This window comes from Cupressus sempervirens, chromosome 10, assembly GCF_028749045.1.
Source record: "Cupressus sempervirens isolate cs-2001-9-10 chromosome 10, ASM2874904v1, whole genome shotgun sequence".
NCBI classification, from domain to species: domain Eukaryota; kingdom Viridiplantae; phylum Streptophyta; class Pinopsida; order Cupressales; family Cupressaceae; genus Cupressus; species Cupressus sempervirens.
This window is the reverse complement of record NC_143127.1, coordinates 778,319,583-778,343,222: the sequence shown is the minus strand read 5'-3', so window position 1 is coordinate 778,343,222 and position 23,640 is coordinate 778,319,583. Positions and strand designations below refer to the sequence as shown.

At 31.2% G+C, this 23,640-nt stretch overlaps 1 pseudogene; it reads right to left on the bottom strand.

Moving 5' to 3' along the window:
• The window catches only part of LOC149536183 (sesquiterpene synthase Cad-like), a 96,694-nt pseudogene that overhangs the window by 5,374 nt on the left and 67,680 nt on the right, over window positions 1–23,640 (bottom strand).

Here is a 23,640-nt window from a genome sequence, read left to right as displayed (position 1 = left end):
TGCAAAGATCTTAAGAAATGCATAATAACATAATCAAAATAACAAAGAACACACAACATAGTGATTACCATGGGGAAACCCTTCTGGGATAAAAACCCCACCCTCTAAAACTTGCACAATGTATTATCAAACCAAGATGATTACAATACACTTGCAATGCAAGTTCTTATAGGAGCACATCACCACAACTTGAACTCAGAGAGACTCCTTCTAGCACCAGTCTTGCAAACTAAACTCAATTACACAAACACCTCCCCAAGCCCTCCTTTTTTAGTGATTTTACAACCTGGAAACCACTTATGGTTTTACAAAACCATGAGCAAAACTACCATGCCACATGTTACCCATTTTTGACATTTACATTTCCAATATGGAAAAACAACCAAGTTAAAAATAGTAATCCCGTCCACAATTTTGTCTCTTAGTCTAGACCCCCATTAAAGTCACAAAATGAGTCATCAAGGCTCTAAAAATGACCTACTTATATTCTACTATGGACAAGACTCATTTTAACAACTCACTAACCATTTTCCAATGCATAAACAAGTGGAAAACTTCCACAAAAAAATTATGGAATTTTCCAAGAAAGGATTGCAAGGTTGAGACACATGTTTCTCAACAATTAGAAACTATGCTCATTAAGGAAAATAATACCAACTATCTTTTATTTAAAAGTATGTAATTTATGGATAATAAGAAGATAGTTTTAGGCAAGTTTGGTTGATAGATACCTGAGATTTTTTGATATCATCGATTAGTCGAACAGCAATTGATACATCATATTCAAACTTACTAACCCTTTGTAGAATATCATCAGGAAGAACCATGTCAATTGAAATCATTGGAAATAGTGTGACCACGGGTTTCAAAGAAGCATTAAGCGCATTCTTTAAAAATTGATCCAAAGTGGGTAGATAGTCTTTCGCATTCCATTCAGAATTTCGACACACTAACACAATAAGCTTTGTCCACTGCAATAGAAAAAGCATGAAATGTGAAATATAAGATTTATACATATTTTAAATAGACACACAGTTTGATAGATGAATTTGACTAGTGACATACATGTTCTTGTATCCACTTTCGTGCACGTGGACCATGGATTTTCTTTGCTTCATTAGCTAATTCCATGTATATTTCATGGCAAAACGACCAAGTAATTTGCATATATTGGGGAAGACCATCCACCATAGACATATCCGAGCTAAGGAACACAAACACAAAATTCAAGAGTAAATTAATTCATTTGTTAATAAGAAATTATGATTATTTTAAATAATATTGATAATTCATTGCAAGGCATTACAATCATAAATAGAAATATAAATGTAAACCGCTAGAATTACTTGATTGGGGAAGACCGTCCACCATAGAAATATCCAAGCTAAGGAACACAAAATTCAAGAGTAAAGTAATTCATTTGTTAATAATAAATTATGATTATTTTAAATAATATTGATAATTCATTGCAAGGCATTGCAATCATAAATAGAAATATAAATGTAAACCGCTAGAATTACTTGATCAAGGCTGTCTTAAAAGGTATGAGGTCATCAATAGTTCCATAACTATCAAAAATGTCATCAACCATGGTAATCATGACACCCAATTTGACATATCCAATTCATGTGCGAGAAAATTCAAATTCGTGCAATCCGCATGAATATGCAAAGTAAAATTCGACAGGTCGATGTCGAAAAAAATCAAGTTTGTTTACACTTGCTTCACTCCACCATCTACATATTTGTATCACACCATACATGTTCCAATATAATTAATATTACCAGCAATCTAACATTGGCATAAGAAATTATTTTTTATAAAAAGTATTTTTAATAAAGACAAAGTGAATTTTCATATGTAAACATATCACTTACTTGGATACGATTTTGAGCTCAATTTGATGTTGGGCTTGTAGTATGTTGAAATCCAATATTGCTGCTTCCAAAATATTTTAACAAACCTCATATGACATCCTAAAAGAAATGTAGTTAGTACAAAAAGTTAGCCATCTACCATCATACTTAAGATGGTTCCTTATATAACAAAATAAATTAGCCATAAAAATAGGAGTTGTAAGACAACATAGTTCCTGCCAACTGTAGGCAGCACATGTTGATTTTGTAGGAATGATCTATCAAATTAGAAAGGAAAGCAATATCACTTATTAAAGAAACCTAAAGAAGAGCAATGTTTCAATCAAGATCAGTAAATTTAATAAGTAGTCTCATCTTGCAAACAAATTATATGCCTCCAAATCCTCTTGCTACCTTGTATAGTTAGCCACCTAGGCTTTGTAAGATGATCGACTACTATTATCCTTTGCAAACCTTTGCAATGTTGTACAAATAGGATAATGATTGTTGTTTAGAACTTAATATTCTTTAAATTTTCATAGCAATAAATCGCAATTTGCTCCAATCATGATAATTTTTTTCCATTGCTCGAACTTGTTGTCATAAAATGAATGAAAACATAGAGTCCATCCTAACAAATCTAGTCTTTTCCAAGTACATGTTAGAAATAGTGTAATAGATTAATTCAGTGAACTAGAGAGGTCTAAAATTATCTGATTGTAGTAGTATTTTCTTGTGGACTATTTAGCGCTTTGTAGAGTATGCTGAAAGGGCTTTTTGAAAGAGAAAATTCACGAGGGAAAAAAGGTTTAGTTGAACACAAAAACAATGTATAATATTGAAAAAATTATGCTAATCTACTACCCAAAATGATTGAATAAGATTGTGAAATATAATAAGATGACAACCACGAGGCTAATATTGTGGTAGTCTTGTCTTGTGTTCTATTCAAGTCTTTGTAGAGTATGCCCAAAGAGCTTTTAGAAAGAGAAACTTTAAGAGGGAAATAAGGGTAGAAATGTCTTATTATAGTGGTCTTGTAATACTCAAATCTACTAAAATTAGTCACATTACATTTTTACTTCATATATGATCATTTCTTTCTTGATTCAACTTCCTTATGCTTTCTAATAATGTTAAGATTTATTTTTATTTTTCAAAACATAATTTTTAGAATTTGAGCTCTTTTCCTAGAAGTAAAAGGGACAATCAAGGAGTATTTACAATACTAAGTTAGTAATATGTCCTAATTTAAATTTGTGGACAGCTACACATTCCTCATTAAAAGATAAGAATCTTGTGAAAGAATTGCTCTAACCTAAGTCTAGTAGAGAAGCATCTTAGAAAATTTGAAGTCTAATGGTGATGAAATTATTTAAGTAATTTGAAAATCATGTAGTAATTAATAAATTAATCTCACTTTTGTGATAAAACTTGAAGTAGAGTGGTGCTCAAATTATTTGTGTAATTTGATAATGCATACAATGATTAATAAATTAGTCTCACTTCATCAATGATATCTTTGCTATAGCACACATTATACCTTTCTTGTCAATTTTTTTTAGATAATTATAATTTCATTGTTTTTTGTTTTGTTTAAAGTGACAGTAAAATGGATCAGCATAAATCATTCAAATACATAGAGAAAAATGACTACAATGTTCAAGGTCCAAAAAGCTTCCCAAATATTTTTTTTTCACTTCCAAATTGGACAATTTTGCAATTTATGGAAAGAAACACAAAGTTTCTTCTTTTATTTGAACTTGCTATCATGTTAAAAGTACATCACATACTTGTCAATGTTTTTTCAATAGATAAAGATAAACAATAATAAACATTCAAATAAAGATCACTAACATACTAAGACACAATAACTTATCTTGAGAGAATTCTCCAACTCAAAGGGGAAATACCCAAGCACACAAAAATATACCTCTTTTATGAAATAATAGAGTTCCAAATACAATAATTCTAATTGAATTATACACTTATTACATAAAAAAAACATATATATCATGAATTGAAAGGCTCTTCATATCATAATCAAAAGTCTCTTTAGTTTCCAAATACGAGATCCTTTATAATTTGAAATACATGCTTATTTACATGAAGCATACAAATTAATATTTCTAAACACATGTATTTTTTGTGTGCATGTATTTTCATATTTTTAAACATTTGCATCCTTTTAGGACACATGTCTTCATATAATGAAGAACAAATGGATCTCAAGAAAACCAGGACATGTGAATCCTAGGTAGGTATTCTCTTACACAATTATAAAACATCAACACTCCCTCTTAGAAAGAGAGAGAATATTCATACTTTTCTATCTATAATGAAAAACATAGGAAAAAAAAAACAACAAATTAGTGACAAAATCTCATAAAATATTTTCTCAATAGAAAATTATCATCTCAACATGATATTCACCATGGCTAGTCCTAAAGGGTGAAATAAAATAAAACTAATTCATGAAGTTACATGACTTGCAACATGGCTACTCCTAGAGTGTGGAACCACCATAGCTACTCTTAGAAGGTGGAGCAAGGGACCACACTAAGAACTTCTCCCTCTAAAAAGGAACCCATTAACAAGGGATTGCACCTCAAACTTCTCCATCTTAGAGAACTCATTAGCAAGGGATTGCAACTTGAATGTATCCCTCATAGAGAAGAATTCATTAGGAAGGGATCACACCTTGAACTTCTCTCTTGTAGAGAAGAAATCAATAGCAAGGGAGCACACCTTGAACTTTTCCCTTGTAGAGAATAAATTATAATAGTACATAATAAGAAATTGAATAATTCATTGTATTGTATAAATCCTTTCACAAGGTGGACCTAATAGTCCTTATTGCTCCTAATTGGGAAGATCACTAGAAGTTATCAATCGTAAGCCTTAACAAAGCAACTTTATACAACAATCATAAAGCCTGTGGGTATCATCCCCACCTCAACTTTGCCTTCTATTTGGAAGGTTTCTAGGTTACCAAATATTGTGTCAAGTATTATGAATGTTTTATTGTTTTTGGTATTTCATGCATGCAATTAGATTAGATTAGCTTAAAGAGTATTAATTGGTCAATTAAGTAAAAGACATATCCATTCCTCATTCATGCCCCCTCTCAGGCACCTAGCCTACCTTATATTTCCAACAATTGTTATTAGAGAATTTGGTTCTCACTTTAGAATTTTAGTAGCTTGAGAAAAGATCAGAGGAAATGGAAGTGTATAGATTGGAGAAATCTATTGAAAATGTAAAGTTGGATCTAGAATTGGCCTTGGATCAATTCAAGAAAATTAAGGAGCAACTCTCAAAATCTTTGCAAAGAAGGAAATAACTAGTATTACAAATGAATGAAAATTTATACACAGAAGAAAGAGTTGAATACATTTTCCAAGATAGAAGTTTAGATGAAGTTGATGAAGCAATCAAAGATCTACTAGAGAAAAATCTCACTTTACATGAAGAAGTTAGAAAATTAAAAAGAGAGCAAGAAATTTAGTCAATCAAAATGTGTGAAAACATTGAGAAAAAAGACACATCAATAAAAGAGAAAATATTTCTAACTAAAAGGATAGAAGAAAAGGATAATGAAATTCAACACCTATCTCTTCAACAAGAAGATCTGATAAGTCAACTCAATTATGGAAATAAAGATCTTATCAACTTAAGGACAAACAATGAAAGATTGTAGAATGATCTCAGCATGGAAAGGAAACCAATGAAAGGATGATGAAATATCAAGAAAGCATGAATCAATTAAATGATAAAACTCAAGTTTAGACACAAAGGAAAAGAAAAATTAAGCCATATAGATGAAGGTGAATAATCTTAGCGAGGAGCTTAGAAGAACAAAAGGCTTACATGTAATCATTGCATTAAAATATGGCATACATCAAACCAGTGTTGAAGCAATGGTAAATAAAAATTTAGTGAAAAATATTATAGTTGTAACAACCATGGACATAGAGCTAGTGAATGCATAAAGAAAACCAAGTTTTGAGGAAACTGTTTCAATTGCAACAAACAAGGACACAAATCTTTAGAATGCAAGACCAAGAAATGGAACCTAGTAGAGCAAATTATCAAAGCTATCTTTGGTTGGGATTATAACACATAGTGTAGATTTCACTATTGTGGTGAGCATGGGCATATTGGAGAAAATTGCAAAAGAACTTACATGTAGAAGAGAGACCCTAAAAAGAGATGCTTTGTATGCATAGAACTAGGACATCTAGTGAAGAACTATATCAACCAAGGTAAGGTTGAAGATGAAAAGAAAGCAAAGGATAATAATATTAGAAGTCAAATGAGGTACAAATGGATAAAGAAATCTCCAGAGAATTCAAGTCAAAGTCATAAAAGTGTTGACATTCAAACTAGTTCTCAATGGAGATTAATGGAACTATGATTCAAAAGAATACATCTTATACTAGTTCTAGTCAGCAAGCAAGAATATCCAAATCAACATTTAGATGCATTGGGATCACTGAGTTAAGATGACAGTTGAAGAAAAATCATAGACATTACTGATGTTTCCAATATGTCCAATCAATCAAGTAAGGTGAGATATATGGTTGTCATTTATGTCAATATTTATTTTGCAATTCAATCATATTTGTTTGTGAAGGAAAATTGTCTAAGTATTAGATTGTGTTATAGTAGTATGTCAAGACTTGTCAGTAGTGGAATATTCATTTGGAATATTCTCTTACACAGTAAACTAGAGATGCATGACAAAATTCTAATGATGCATACTAGTGTTCATGTTTGTATAAGCTATTGAGATCAAGTTATGACGGAAACAATGATGTAGTGATTTCATAGTCTAGAACAGAGCATGTTAGCAGAATAAGTTAATCGACTTCAATAATTGTTTTGATTATTAATTCTTGATGAGTCGACTCTAAAAATGATTTGTGAGCTAACTAAGGAAGAATTTATTAATATGTTTGATTTAAGGAAAGACCTTCATTTGTGAAGATAAAGTGTAATTTCGTGAGTATGGGAATGAGCAAGTGAAAGCAAGTATGCAAAGTATGATATGTGTGATATATATGTGATATATATTATATGTGAATGAAAATGTGAACTAAAAGGAAGATTGTCTATAGTCTACCAAGGATTTTATGAAGAACTTGCAATTAGAAGATTTGTGAAGTAAAGCAAGTGATACAATTTTTTATGTATATCTATTCTCTTGAAGAAATCAATTGTATATTTGCATGTTAAGACAATGGATTCTTCTTGCACACATTTGTATATGATCCACCAACTCCTAATAGGGTTGAAGAAACTCCTAACAAGGTTGAGACTTCTAACAAGGCCTAGTCTCCTAACGTGGTCAATATCCTTAACCAAATCCTTTGTATAGTGAATCATCTAGTGGGTTTGATCCTTATTGGGGTTTTTCCTTGGCCAGTGTTTCCCTCGTTAAAAAAATATGGTGTTATGATCTCTCTTTATGTATGGTTATTTATATTGTTTAGTATTATTAGTTTACTTTCATATGCATATGGTAAAGTAATTAAAAATATCCAGTTGTGGGAAAAAAGATTTAGTATACTGGAAGTTGCACAATTAGCAATACACATTAAACACTCAAAGAACTCTTCAGTGAAGTGCACATAGCTTAATATGGTCTATGTAAAGTTATGTGAGAAGTATAATCTCTCTATTATACAGAGATAGTATTTGGGCTAGTGGAAGATATGCATTCAATGCAAAGTACAATTTGAAAAAGATTTAAAGGACATAAATTGATTTGCAAAACATCATTTGCTTGTGCAAAGTCTTAAGTGCAAGATTGGAGTATGACTTGGAGTACTAAAGAAATTTTTAGATACATGAATTTAGTGAAGCCCTATTATGCAACTTGAAGGTATTTTCTAAAATTGTTGAACATATTTTTAGAAATGGAAAAACAAGAATTTTATAATGTAAGCAATATACCTAGATGCAATTTCAAGAAACAACCATTTGATTCTTTGCTTGATGACCCAATTGGGGCATTTTTACAAGTTCCAAAAAATTTACTTCATGTTGAGGATATATTCATTGCAAAATTTAAAGCATGGGTGACATAGAAATTCATAAGGAATTGAAGAAAATGTGCAGCAAAGATTTTTCATTAAAACCTGAACATAGATACCTAGAATGACTTAACCTAGTTAACCATATGTTATACATGGATTTTGAAAATAATGAATGGACAAGGATAATTCCGAGCAGAGTACATGATGATTTTCTATGGTTGGGAGAATCTATCATATGTATTGGTAATGACCTAATTCACATGGTCACAAGTTTGAGCAATAATGGATGCAATCCAGTGAACATAGATAATGTGCACAAGCTAGTTGAGACAAATCCCAATACATATTTTAATGGCAGAAATATGAAAGTCAACACCATTCAAGATGATGGAGTGAGATTAATTTGTAAGATTTTTGGATATAAGTACAATCATGGGTCTAGGATAGATTTAATCCCTGTAGGATTTCTTTATGTAGCTTAATTGGCAATAAGAGGTGAAGAGGTTAATATGTGTGACATTATCGAAACACAATTGTTTGATAACATATCTAGAATCAAGAAATCAAGGAGTGCAGTCTTTAGGATTGAATCCCTATTCAAACATATATTTTTCTATGCTACTAAGAAGTATCCTAGTATCACAAATCGAAATGAGAATGAATGCACAATGCATATTATCACTTGAGCATACAAAACCAAACCTGATACAGTCAGAGATAGTGATATTGACAAAATAATGAAGTCTTTCCGAGATGAAATGAAGCAAAGGTATAGGATACCTCCTATGCTAGTAGTGAAGTATAAGGATGAATTATGTTTCATGGTTGAAAAAGAATTCACATGTATGGAGGTAGTAATCCCTCGAGTTAAGTTCATTGAACCTATGGGTTATGAAATGAGTGAGGAATTGATTAAAGGTTATGCAAAGATAATCTTACAATCTGAAGTTGATTCTAAATGTCTTAAATGGGGCACATACATTGAGAAGATGAGAGAAGTTAAGACAAGTTATATTATTAAGGACTCCAAGAAAAAGGTGGATAAGGTGATTGATTCTATTTTTAAATAATCAAGAATGATAAGAAATGAATTTGATGAGGTGAAAGGGATAGCTATGGAAATGAATGGCAGTGGTCAATCTAAGCTATTGACCCCTACACACATTATAGTGGAAGGACCTACTAAATAGGTCACAGTTGCATAGACAAGTGCACAAGCACCTACAAAGCCTTATGCAATAGTTGTGCGACAAAAACCTTCAATGAATCTAGTAAGGACTAAAGAGTTGACAACTACATGGAAGTATACAAGGCTTGAAAGGACCAAAAGCCCCGCTAAAAAGAGTCTAAAGTAGACTACAAGTGGTCCATGCAAGAAGGGAAGAACCTTGTAGATTAGTTCTTCTAAATTTGAAGAAGAAACAGATGACAGACTAGTTGAGCCATTAGATCAAGAAGCAAAGAATTTAGTAGGATGAAAGAATGGAAGTTAAAGGTAGAGAATCATAACATGCAAATCATTAATGACAATAATTTTGCACAATTGAATTAGTACTATGATTTGTATAATAATATGGATAGAAGACAGCTAGAAAATGTTGTAGTTAGGAATACAATCCTAAAAGATTAAAGATTTGATAGTATAAAAGGTCAAATACCTGAAGATTTGCACAATAGATTGCTAAATAGAAAAAGAAGAGTTGTAGAGGAAGATAAGAAAATAAGAATTAATATGGTGAAAAAGTTATGTTCTATAAATAACAAAGAAGAAATAATAGTTATTCTAAAAGGTGTAGCACCTTTATTGAGGAATAAGAAGAGATTCATTCTCCTCATGGGAGGAAATTATGAGGAAGTTAATGAGGAAACAAAAAATGCTATAGTCACATTTATGTCTACTAGGCCTAGGTAAAAGTACAAAGCTATGTCACCTTTCAAGATGACTAATCAAAACAATTGAATTTGAGTATTTCTTTCTAAAAATTAATCTTGTTCAAAGATATGATCTAGATAAATTTATTCTACCTAAGAAATATAAGTTATCTATTGGAATTAAGGTATATTTTTCATTAGTCCAAACACTTATTCGATTCTAAATGCTTAACAAGCTCATCACTCAGTCTACAGTTTATACCGAGCATTCCCTTGGAAACTAAGCATATGGGTAGTTCAGCAGTGTTTACCAAGTTCATAATGGTTACTGAGCAGAACAATGTTCTCCAAGAAGTTAATGTTCATCGAGCTTCGCAGTGTTTACCAAGTGATCAAGGTAAATGAAGGACTTAGTGTTTACCGAGTGATCAAGGTAAATGAAGGACTTAGTGTTTACTGAGTGATCAAGGTAAACCAAGGACTTAGTGTTTATCGAGTGATCAAGGTAAACAAAGGACTTAGTGTTTACCAAGTGATCAAGGTAAACAAAGGACTTAGTGTTTACCGAGTGAACAAGGTAAATGAAGGAATCAATGTTTATCAAGTGAAGAAGGTTATCAATGGATTTAGTTTTTACCGAGTGACATAATATTCACCAAGTCACCAATGGTTATCGAGTTCCAACCTACTTAGAGTGATTAGTATGGACCGTGCCTCTACTCCTACCAAGTTCATGACGATGTAGTGTATTGTAGTGGATGCCGAGTGTCAGAAGGTCATCAAATCAACTTGAGAATACCGAGTTTTCTACTATCTGGCCAACTCAATAATGTTTTGATTCACTTTTGTTTGGCCGACCTTACCAGTGTAAATATTAGAATGGTATATATGTAATGTATTATATCATTTTTAAAAGGTGAAAAAATGATTTGTATCTTTGAATTGTTATATTTTGAGAAGAATAAAAGAGAATCAATGGAAGAATAGAGGAATACAACAAGGTCAACATAGATGCAGAAAAGTTATATCTATCACATCAGGTGATCAATGCATAAAGGATCTTATCAGCAATCAATTGTAACGAAATCCACTGCTTCATCCTAATAGGTGAATTAGTTTGTAAATCCTTTAATAGGGTAGACTTAACAGTCTTTTGTAAATCTCCTAATAGAGTACATACTTTATTGTATGTTTGTAAATCCTCTATCAAGGTGGATCTAGCAATCCTACTTGCTCCTAACAGGGCAGATCACCAGAAGTGATCATTGTAAGCCTTAACAAGCCAAATTTATACTACAGTATTGAAGTTTTGTGGGCATCATCCCCACCCCAGTTTTACTTTCTAATTGGAAGGTTTCTAGGTCATCAAATTAGTGTGTTCATGTGTTATGAATGTTTATCTTTTTATGCATACAGTAGATTAGATGGATGGATGGGGAATATGTTATTATAATGAATTGACTTGAAGTTTTAGAGTTACTGATTCACCCCTCCCCTCTCAGTAACCTTGTTAGTCTTGATTATTTCCAACAATTGGTATCAGAGCATTGTGGTTCTCTGAATAAAATTTGACAGCTGGAGCAAAGATCAGGACAATGGAGATATTCAGACTTGACAAATCAATTGAGAATTAAAAGCTAGATCTGGAAATAGCCATGGCTCAACTCAAAAAAGCAAAGGAGCATCTTTCTCAATCTCTAAAAAGAAGAAAGGAACTTGCAAGACAAATGAATGATCATCAGTATGTTGAAGAAAAGATTGAAGACCTTTTACCATCAAGTAGCTCAAATGAAGCTAATGAAGCAATCAAGGAACTCCTTGCAAAGAATGGTTCTTTGCAAGAAGAAGTAAGAAAGCTTAAAAGAGAACAAGAAATCCAATCCATCAAGCTATGTGAAGTTTTGGAATAGAGAAACAAGGAAAATGAAGACTTATAGGTAAGAAATAATCAATCCCTTCAGCATGAAAATCTTATAGGTCAACTATCTAATGCAGATGAAGAAATTGTGAATTTAAGATCTGAGAATGAAAATTTGAGAAATGATTTAATCACTGAAAGACAAATCAATGCAAGCTTACAAAGTGATCTAAGATCTGAAAGACAAATCAATGAAAGTTTGGAAAATGACTTAAATATTGAAAAGCAAGTCAATGAAAGGATGTTAAAATCTCAAATAGATGTGGATCAATTGAATCAGCAAAATGAGCAGAATCTTCATAGACAAAAAGGTAAAGCAAGCCTTGGATACAATGAAGAAGGTGAATCTTACAAACAAGGTACCCAAAGGAATCAAAGACCCACTTGAAATCACTATGGCAAGATAGATTACACATCTAACAGATGTTGGAGCAATGGTAAAGGAAAATTCAATGGTAAATGCTACAATTGCAATCAACATGGTAACAAAGCCAATGAATGCAAAGAGAAACCAAAATTTGAAGGCAAATGTCACAAATGCAAGAAACAAGGTCACAACGCATCTAAGTGCAGATCTAAATCATTAAATTCAGTAGAACGTATTGTCAAAACATTATTTCGTTGGGACTACAATACTTGGTGCAGATGTCACTATTGTGGAGAATATGGACTCATTGGAGTAAACTACACAAGGCATCACCTAAGGAAGAAAGATACTACCATAAGATGCTATACATGTATCAAACTTGGTCATATATCCAAGAATTTCATGAACATAGGAAGAGTTGAAGATGAAAAGAAAGCTAGAGCTGACAAAATTCAAAAACATATGAGACAACAGTGGATTCCTAAATCTACTGAACCAGAAAGTTCAAATGATGGCAATGTCACTCAAGAAATGGGTGACTCCGCCATTTCTAATTAGACTCATCAAGGAGGATCAAGGACTACATCTTCAAGCTATATCCTAAGCAGTTCTAGAATGAAGGAGTGCAAATAACAAATTAGTATTTCAGATACAAGACATAGTTCACTGTGATGCATCTACTTAGCAAGGTTGGTCTCAGACTTAATTGAGCTTGGTCAAGAATATAAAAGGTTTTGTTTGTTCACCGAGTTTTAAGGTTTATCGAGTAAGTTAATGACTATCTAAAAAACCCTAAGTCATCTCAGCTACCTTCGTACCTAAGCATTAATGACAAAATTTTCATCAAAAAGGCAGAATTTGATCTCATTTTTTACCATGAATTTAGAATATACAGAGCAAAGAGATTTCTAAGAGCACGCAAGTGAGTTCAAGTGATTTGAAGTGATTTTTGAGTGAAGAATTTATTTTATGAAATCATTCACGCATAGAGCAGCAATGGCATCTGCGAGCACCAACAGTAGCAAGGTGAAGAGGGGCTCTAAAATGGTTGTGAAGGGAGTCGAATGGAAAGTACCTAGCTTCAAGCTTGTTCCCGCCATAGTTGAATCGCTCAACTCGCATGGAGCTCAATCAAAAATTCCACCAAAGGTACTCCTAGAAAAGAATCTCTAGAAAATTGAATCTAGTTTCTAAATTACTAGGACTTATCTCAAAAAATTAAAATTTGATTGGTCAAAATTTTGAATATTAATGCAATATTACAAAAATTTCAAAACAAAAATATGAAGTAGACGTATTTCTGACCACCTTAATCAAAATCGAATGATAATATTTTTTAATAATATTCTAGATATAAGTAGTAGACTCGTGCTTGGATTTGACTCATATTTTTGGGTATTTTTGTTCTTAATTAATAATTAATAATTAATTTTTGTCTTTAGTATTTTTAGAATAAAAAACTCATGTATGACAACCTTAACTAATTGAAAACTCTGTAAAATTCAATTTTTCATTTTTTTCCCTTATAGTAGAAGAAACATAGAATGTGATGCATCTTTTGGATTTAAAAAATGTTGCACCATTTGAAAGTTATAGTTTTTGTGAAGTAGTGTGTTTGTCAAGACTTTTCTACATAACTCCATTAGAAAATAAGTAATAATTATTTACTAAACTCATAACTTGACAAACCTTACATTTATTGAAAGATAAAAACATTCTTAAGAAAGCATTTTTATTTCATCAAATTTTGGTGAAAAAAAAGTCGTTAGATATATGCTTGAAGTAAAAATCACAGAAAAATAGGCCAAAAGCACATTTATAGGATGTTTTTTCATTTAGTATTAGGGTGGGTGTGAAAAAAGTTAGAATAGATTTTGAAATAGTTTGAGATATTTCAAAACTAAATATTTTTTTAGATCGCCACTTTTTGGCACACCATGATCATGCACATACCTTGTTCAATATTTAAAGCAGTGGGGACATTATTTAGTAACCAAGGAGTTTTTTTTTGTATACCGATCATAAGACTTTACAATATTTGGAAAGTCATCATAAATTAAATTAGAGGCATATCAAGTGGGTTGATTATTTGGAGAATTTCACATTTGTGATCAAGCATAAGACAGAAGTCACAAATTGATTTGTAGATGCATTGAGTAGAAAAATATCTTTGTTGACCAAGATGAAGGTTGAATTTATTGATTTTAATGAGATGAAGGCTTTGTATGAAACTAAGCTTGATTTTTTTGAGTAGTGGAAAGCATGCATATATTGTAAACTTACAATTCAAACAATTATTGTTTTTTCATAGATGTTAAATCTCTTGATAAGACATATTGCTACTGAATCTAAATGTCATATCTATTTGATTGATGGAGAGGATTTGAGAAATCACTCATAACAATAGCACCTAGAGGAAAGGTTGAGTTATGAAAAAGGAGTTACAATGGACATTTAGCTAGATAGACTTGTGTAAAGAGAAGTGATTTTTTATGCCAAGAAATCTAACCCATCTCGAACAATAGAGTAAAAGGCTAAGCAATGTCAAGTGATGCTAGTGTAAACTGAGCTACAGTTAGTTCCAAGTAAATCTAGTGTTGATTGAGAATTAATATCGATCGTAAAAGTTAATTGATGTCGAGCGAAAATGTTTACAACAAGTGAGTACTTTAGTGATGACCCAGTGTCAAAATTTAGATATTGTTAGGTGACAGCATGAGAGTAAATTCAAGGAAATCATTTTTCCTAGTTGACTCAATTGATTTCTGTAGAGATGGAAAGTGTGTTGAAGATAAGATTGATGAGTTGGACCATTCAATTCAAGGAGATGATTAGGTAGAGACCTAATATAAATATTCCAAAGAAGTTTTTCGAGGATGATGATGAAGATGGATAGATACAATGAATCATCATTTCTCTCATCAATTTTATCAATCTTGATATTTATTTGTAGAGTCTTTATTTTACTTTACCTATTATAATGGTACCTTGTCCATTGTATCAAAAGTTTGAAAACTGATTTGTGAACTAGGAGGTCAGTTTATCAAGAAAAGTTGGTTATTTAGACTGTTTATATATTAGCTTAGCTAAAAACAAAAAGGGGTTTAGAAAAACTAGGTGCTAGAAAAGAAATGGTTTTGATTTTATGTTTCTAAATGAAATGATTCTCATATTTCTCTGAATATCTCTAAATTAGAATATCTTGTCTACAAACATTGATTGATAAAATTAATAGATAGAAGTGGTTCAAATTTATATATTTGGATTCATCAAATGTATGTTTCTATGAGAATATTTCATTTTATGTCACGTGTTGTTCCAATTCAGAGTGAGGAGGCATGCCATTGTAAGGTGGGTAGTTCAATACTTTAAAAGAATTTTATTCTTTGGAATCATAGATAATGAAGAACTTTGATTTTCTAGATTTGTGATCAATCTCCTTGATTTCTAATATTACACTCTTCATCTAGAAATCATGTAAGAGACCTTAAGTGATTTTCACTTAAATTAAATTTCTATATTAATTTGAAAATAATTTATTAAAGTTCTTGTGAAGGCAGTTGGACCTTTTAGTAAAATTCAAAGGGGAGTGATTATCGCATATTTACCAAATCATTGAATAATTATTTGTAACAAAAAATAGGGTGATAGAGTCAATTTAATATTTGTAAACAAAAGCACATCTACTAATCAACAAAACCCAAATTTGAAAACTAAATAAACACTAAGCTATTGAACCATATTTATCAACTTAAATAAACCTAAACTTGAAACTAAAACATATATAACAACTCCTCTATTATCAAAAAATTTAAACTAAATAGAACCATATAGCTAAACCAAATAGAAAAATAAATCAAATCAACCCATAATCCTAAACCAAATTATATCCTAACACTAAAAGTAGTAAAAAATGAACCATGACCCTGATCAAAATTGAATATAAGGCCTTAAGCTAATGGTAACCTTGAATTTTAACCATAACATCAATTGAATCCTAATACTAATCCTAATTAAATACCAATCACATTAATCACTAATCCCTACTCTTAACATGGTGGAATATTAATCCTTACAATGCATCAAAAGTTACTCTATTCATCAACATAACTCAGCCTTAACCTTAATAATAAAACATATTTAGCCTTAATCTTGTCGTCATGAACTCAAAAGTACATAAACTTTTAAGGCTAAGAATAAAGGAATAGAACTCTAGTATGAAACCTAATTAAAAACTAAACAACATTTAACCTTAAACCTTATTAAATTATACTTATAATTCTCCATACAACATCAACTATAATTCTATTTGAATCTCAACCAAAATAATAATCTAAATCAAACTCAAACTATACCACTAATAACTAATTGATTAAGGAGATAATACTTTAGTCATAGTTATAAAACTCAGATGAATAGAACCCTAACAACAAACCAAATTGAACCTAATAGCTAAACATAACCAAATATTAGAAAAACAACAAATTATAGATCCCATAAAAGAAATAATAATATCACTAGAGTAAAAATAAAATATGAGTTTCCTCTAGTAAAAATCTAGAACTATTGATAAGTAAATATAGATGATTAATATTAAAAATAAATATATGGTTATCATTTCTCTCATCAATTTTATCAATCTTGATATTGATTTTTAGACTTATTATTTTACTAGACCTATTATAAAGGTACCTTACTCATTGGACCAAAAGTTTAAAACTGATTTGTGAACTAAGGAAAAAAATATGGAGGCTACATAAACTAGAGAATCTAATAAAAATCTGTATAAACAAATGTCAGGGTTTTATAATTAGTTATACAATTAAAAACATTAAAAGAAATATTTGAAATCTGAAAAAACAAATTGAAATGATTATTTGAGGATAATTAATCATAAAATATTGGAATAATAATAAAAGAAAATAACTAAAAATAAAAATATAAATTGTGATTTCTAAGTATAATACAAGAATTTAATAACATAAAAATTGAAAACTAAAATTTTCATAATTAAAAATAAATACATTAAAGAAAGTTAGAATCAAATTAACATTAAGGAAATTTAGAATCAAATTAACATTAAAGAAATTTAGAATAAAATTAGCAGACACAATGAATAAGAAATCCCCACTAAGTAGACAAGATCTTGTGGAAGCAAAGCTTTCTGAACCACAGGGCAGAAACCATTAATGGAGATTATGCAAGCCTAATGGGAGGATCTATAGAATTTTGTTCCTTGTGCTGGTGGAGAATGTAATTCATGTATTTTACCTTTTGTGGATGCTCTGCACTCAATGTGCCAGAATAATTTTTTCCATTGCACCTGCGCTGTAAATTACTCACTCCTCTACACAAGTATAAAACAATATAGAAATAGAAGTGAGAAATTCATTGTTCTTTGCATGTGAACACAGAAAAATAAGGTAAAGAGTGCACTCATAATTCAATTACTATGTAGAAAAGGAGGTACCATGGCAAAAAAATCAATTGTCAATTTGAAGTTGAAAAATGCTTTGGAGAGGAAAATGAAAGTGGTAGAAGACATGCTTAGGAAATTGCAAGAGAAAATATAGAAGGTGGAACAATGACATAAAATTGTAGAGGAGACTGGGGCAGTCAAGAGGAAAAGGGAACAAAGGAGAAGGAGAGAATGTGAAGAAAAGTGAATGAAGCGACTAGACGAAGTTTTGAAGCAACAGAAGGAAGTTGAGGAGCAATGACGTCTAGAGATTAAAGAAAAATAACACAAACATAAAGCTTTGGTATTAGTATTATTATTTATGTTCTTGTAGATTAGAATCAAGATTTCTCAAACATGAGTTCACAATTACAATTTTATTACAATTTTATCATTATGTTGTATGCAAAGAGTAGAAATAATTAAATAGGTTGAATATGAGCGAAAGAAGAGAGAAATGGAAGAAGAGACAAAGAAGAAGTGACAAATGGAGAAAGAAAAGGAAGCTTCTGAATGTATACACCACATAGCAGAGGATGTCTCCAAGTCTACCAAATTTTTATCAAAGGATTCAAATCGCAGTGATGAAGTTGTAAAATTCTCATGAAAAGGTAAAATGCTAACTATTTTTTAATAGATGTGATGTAATTTTGTTTGTAATACTGATAAATTAGAGCTATCTGATATCTGCAATCCATCAATGTTATTTTCTTTCTAGATTTGATTGTGTGAACAATTTTTTAATATAACATTTCCAATCAAATTCCATGATCCATCATCACAAGAATTCTCTTTTCTCTTTCTTTTCTTTTGCATGCATCCTGATGATGGATCACGGAAAATGTTATTTTAAAAAAATGTTCACACTTTGTGATCCATCATCAGGATTCTCCTTTCTCTTTCTTTTCTTTTACATGCATCCTGATGATAGATCACGAAAAACGTTATGTTAAAAGAATGTTCACACAATCAAATGAAAGAAACAAATAACATTAATGATGACTATTTCTTTTTTCTTTTTAAATATACTCTCAGATTATTTATATAAACATATTTATAGTATAAAGTTTTATGGTTAGTTAGTTTTGTTTTCTATAGCTATTGGCTTTGGTTATGATCTTTTTCCCTTGGGTCACTACTCGTGATATTTTTGGAATGTCTGGTTTATTAAACTCAATGTTACATTTTTATTGTGAGTTAGAACCATTCCCACTTTAATTAATCAAAATAATATTAATGATATAATAATTTTTCAAGTTGTTATGTACTACAAGTGTTAACCAGTCAATACTAACCAATGAAACTACTTCAAATGAATTGACATCTGATGAAGGTTCCAAGGAGGAGGATAACTATGATGATTTTGATGATTTTTGTCCAGGAAAAGTCATTCAATCATGGACAAGGTATATAAGGAAGGAAAAGCTACTATTTATATTCCTTTTAATAGAGAATATTAAATTTCTTGATTTTATTCTTGTAACCTTTGTTTTTTCAAAAAAGAGAATTTAATTCCTCTACTAATGAGTCAACAATATACTGATCCAGATGAGTTATTTGCTGGTTCAAAAACTGTGAATTTAAATGAAGGTACGTCACTACCCATGTTTGATGTAATTTGATTTTTTTTTCTCTTCAGGATGTTATACATTATTTTCTCATTTGTACTTTTTATCAATTAAAATGTTTTAACTTGATAGTTTTTGAATCTTATGGATCAAATGTGACAGGAGATTTCAAATGGTGTAGTTACAATAGAGAATGGATTAATGACTGTTTAATAGAAGAAGAAAAGTATCTATACATGTTGCAGATGGGATACATCTCAGTAGTGTCATGAACTAGATTGAAATTGCCTTGTTGTTGTATGCTTATCAGCATGTATATACCATAGTTTTACCTCCAATAAAATTTTTATAACATGATTATTGGAATCAAAGATATCATCTTCAAGTGTAACACATGTAATTAACCCACAAGAAAGCTGGCACCAAAAAAGGAAAAAAAGATATTGAGTATTTATTTGATTCTTTTCTATTTAATTTTCATTTACTTGATTTGTTCTGATGTATAAGGTTGACATTTAATGTATAACTAGTTTAAAATTTTGTTGAAGCATGTGACCGTATGTGTTAATATGTTTAATTACTATATTCAATTCATAATTACTTTCAAATTTTATCATCCGTTACTCTGTACAAGGATGATATTCACTACATAATTTGTTCAAAATTTTATGTAATCATCTGTTCTCAACTTTTGTTTAAGCCTTCTAGTCAGTACCATTTGAATTATTAATCTATTATTGGTTGGGTAACAAACTTTTTTAGCCACTTTGGTCGAGATTCCATGTGAATGGTATTCTTTTTATACTTTTATAATGATACAAGGGTTGCGGTTCAGTTTTTTTTTTACCTAAAAAAATGTTGCAAGTAATTGATCAAAAAGAAACTATGCCATCAATTATTGTTTTATTGATGAAAATAATTTGCATTTAAATTACCATTTGCATTGAAATATAGCTCGGTAAACCCGACTTAAGACACAACTTGCATAATTCAACATACTGAGATTATATATAGCTTGTCGAGAATTGGAGAAATTCTAGAAACAAAATACCTTTTGGTTCCTAGAAGATGACAGGAATTGGCTTTTTCAAAACCCGGATTTAAAAATTTGTGCATTTGTTTCAAAATTTGCAAAATGGAATTAGCATATGGTACTTCCAATTTTCCTTCAAAACCAGGTTTTCCAACATCCTACTAGCAAGTAGGAATTGAAAATAAAAACCTAGTTTTGATTTTTAAGGAGTGTATAAACAATAGATTAGACTACTTTTTAAAAAAAATTCTTTAACTCCAAGCTTATGCACTTCACATGCATCTTCCAAGTGAAACAAACAATTTCAGTAAAATCTCAAAAATTGGAATGAAGATATGAAAAACTTTGATTTGGCTAAACCAAAGCTTGTACAAATTTGGGTTTTTTTAATTCCACAAACCAAACAGACAATAGACTAGAAAATACTCATGAAATATTACCATGCATAGAAGGCATAGGTCTAAACAATTGAAGAATGGGGTGAAAACTTGTGAAGAAATAGAAGAGGAGAAACAATAACATGATACTAAGTTGATAGTAGGCTAAATCTAATGACATGATAGGGGATCCCTACTCCTATATCAGATGTACTTTTCATTCATGCTTCAACCCGAATATTTTTTTTGAGGAATCTGCATTGGATTTTTTTAAGAAATAGAATCTTCATTAAAAGATCTATTCCACTTGTGGTAGATTTTTTTCCTTAGTTTCAAAGTTTTAGGATTATTGATCAAACTTTCTGGGAAATTCAGATTACTAAATTCAGTAGTTTGTTAAGTTAGGCAGACATCAACACCAAAGTTTGTCATGTTTGAGTAGTGATTACTCCGAGGTTATTGTATGCAGCCACATATTGCTGCAAGTTTATTTTATGAACAACAGTAGTAGCTATTTTAGTTTTCTAAGTTTGTAGTTTATTCCCTTCCAAATTTGTAATATTTCATTTCAGTTTAATAGAAAAGAAGAAGATTTTTAATAGTTCATTTTAGTTTAATAGAAAACAAGCAAGCAAGAAAACTTGCATATCTCTAGCTCTTGTGTTTGTGTTGTCTCCATTTTCTTTATTCCATTGTGTGTTTGGTTGTAAGGAAAAATAAAATAACAAGTTTTGTTCATGTAGTTTTTGGAATTTTATTATTAATTTTTGGTAGTGGGTTAAAAAGTAAGATTACCAAGGGTTAACATTTTCTCGACCTTGTCTTGGTGTTCATTTTGGGCGAGTGCTTCCTATTTTGATTGAGTGACTTGGACATTATTTTATCGAGTAGCTCAGCTAGAGTTGATTAACCCCTTGTTCTCTAGTTTCTTGACATGGGATCAGAGCCACCACTAAATCCTTGTGTATTTGGGCATTTGTTTTTCTTGGTATTGAACTTTTTTGTGCAGGAAAAATGGCTAGAGATGAAGGAAAGACTTAGCAAATACCACCATCCTTTAATGGACAAAATTTTAATTTCCCCAATTTTTTATAAAATATTTAATTGGGTTAATTAATTAAATGGTCTCAAAAATTAAATAATATCACAAGGAATTATTTAATTAATTGATATAATTAATAAAGTGGCCTGCTCTTTTATTTTTTATTTTTTAGTAACATGTATTTGGATTATTTTGTAGTGTGTTTTAGGCATGCAATTTGGATTATTTTATTGTATGTAAATTCATATTGGAGTTATGTGTTGTTTGTCATTTTGGAAGTGAGAGATCTTCCCCCTATTTGGCTTTTATAGTTTTGTTGGGATTCAATTGCACCCTATTCCATCCTCTATACTACTTGTTTGGATCTTGCAAGTCCAAGTCCCATCTTTGTATGCAATATAAGATTGAAAATTATCTATAATTTATTGCATATCTACATGTGACTTACTTTTGGCATCTAGTGAATATCTAACATTAAGTGATTCATAGTTATCTTCAATTAGTTGAATGTCACATTTATATATGCTTCCTCAAAGAATTTAGCTCATTTTTTGTAGCCTTTAGGTTTCTCTCACATAACATTAGGTTCCCTCTAATACAACCTTGAATCCCTTTGATGTGGCCTTAACTTCCCTCTAATAAGTTTGTGTCTATAATCATTGTGTCCATCGTTGTCATCAAGTTTTTGCTTGTCATCATTGATTCTCTACCTATCGTCATCATTGAGTCTATGTCTAGTACTATCGAGTATGTGTTAGTGATTATTGTTGTTCTTTGATGCAAGAGCATCTAGAGGTATAAGGGCAATCCTAAGTCACCCAAAAAAAAATGTACTTAGACTTAGTTTCTATTTCATGTGTTTTCATTTCTAGATACCCATTTGGGTTAAATAAAGGTTCCAGCTCTTATAGTTATACTATCAGTGTTCTAGGATAGAGTATTTGAACACCTTGGGATAAGTGTAAATGCCAAAAAATAGGAGTATGTAATTGAGCCATCATTTTGGTGCACTAGAAGGTGTAAATTGGTCGGATGAATGTAATTGTAATTTAGAGCATTCCAAAAAATTAATCAAGTCAAAAGGCCCCATGGTTTGAAAGTTTTTGCAATTTTTCAATTTTTGGAGACCTCCTAAGAATGCTTCAAAGTCAGGTTAGGGGCATTAAATTACCTCAAATAGGGCCAAAAAATGGGGGATGAGCAAAGCTAGTCCATAGGGCTATAGAGTGCTTCAAGAGCTTTTCAAAAATGTAAACAGTTCGTCAATCGGAGCTACAGTTTAAAAGTTATGCCTCCCAGAAGTTCGGTTACCATTTTTGGATTCTTCCAGATTTGCATCAACTTCTAACACAACTTTTGGAGCCTTCTACTTGGTCGGTGGATGCCTACTAGCACTTTCTAGAATGTATTCCTAATCCTTAACCCTCCAGGGTCTATTTAAGGACATTTCTGGCATTGTAAAAGGCAGTTTGGAGTGGAGTCTAAGAGGAGATATTGTAAGAAGAAATTATCTCCTAATTTCTGCTATTGTAAGCCCATAGGGCATGTTTTGAAGTCTATTTTCTCTTTATTGATTGTATTAGCTTATTTACAAAGTTAATAAAATTTCCCATTCCTATTGGGTCCATTTTGTGCTTGGGTTGTGTCCCCATCAAGTGGTATTAGTGCTGGTTTTCTTGAGTGTGTAGACAGAGCACCGACTGTGAGGCAGTTTGCACCAGGACTGTGTGGTTATGAGTTTGAGTTAAGAAAATGCCTCCATGAAGAGAGTGTGGTGGAAGGGTTGGAGCTATTAATCCTGAGGAGGTTAGAGCCCTCCAAAGGCAGGTACAAGCATTGCAAGAGGAGCTCCAAAGAGGAACAAGTGTTTCCACAGGTGACAAAAGTGAACATGAAAATCAAGAAGAAGAAATTGGACCAAAAGGGGAATTTGATGGGGAAGTTCTGAATCAGGCAGAGGAAAGGCTTTCTAGGGCCATTACTAAGTTTGGGAAAAGACCTACAATTGATGTGGGTGTATTTTTAGGAAATTTGAAACCAGATGAGTTGATTGATTGGATCAATGAACTGGAAGAATACTTTGAGTATGAGAATATGAGAGATCTAGA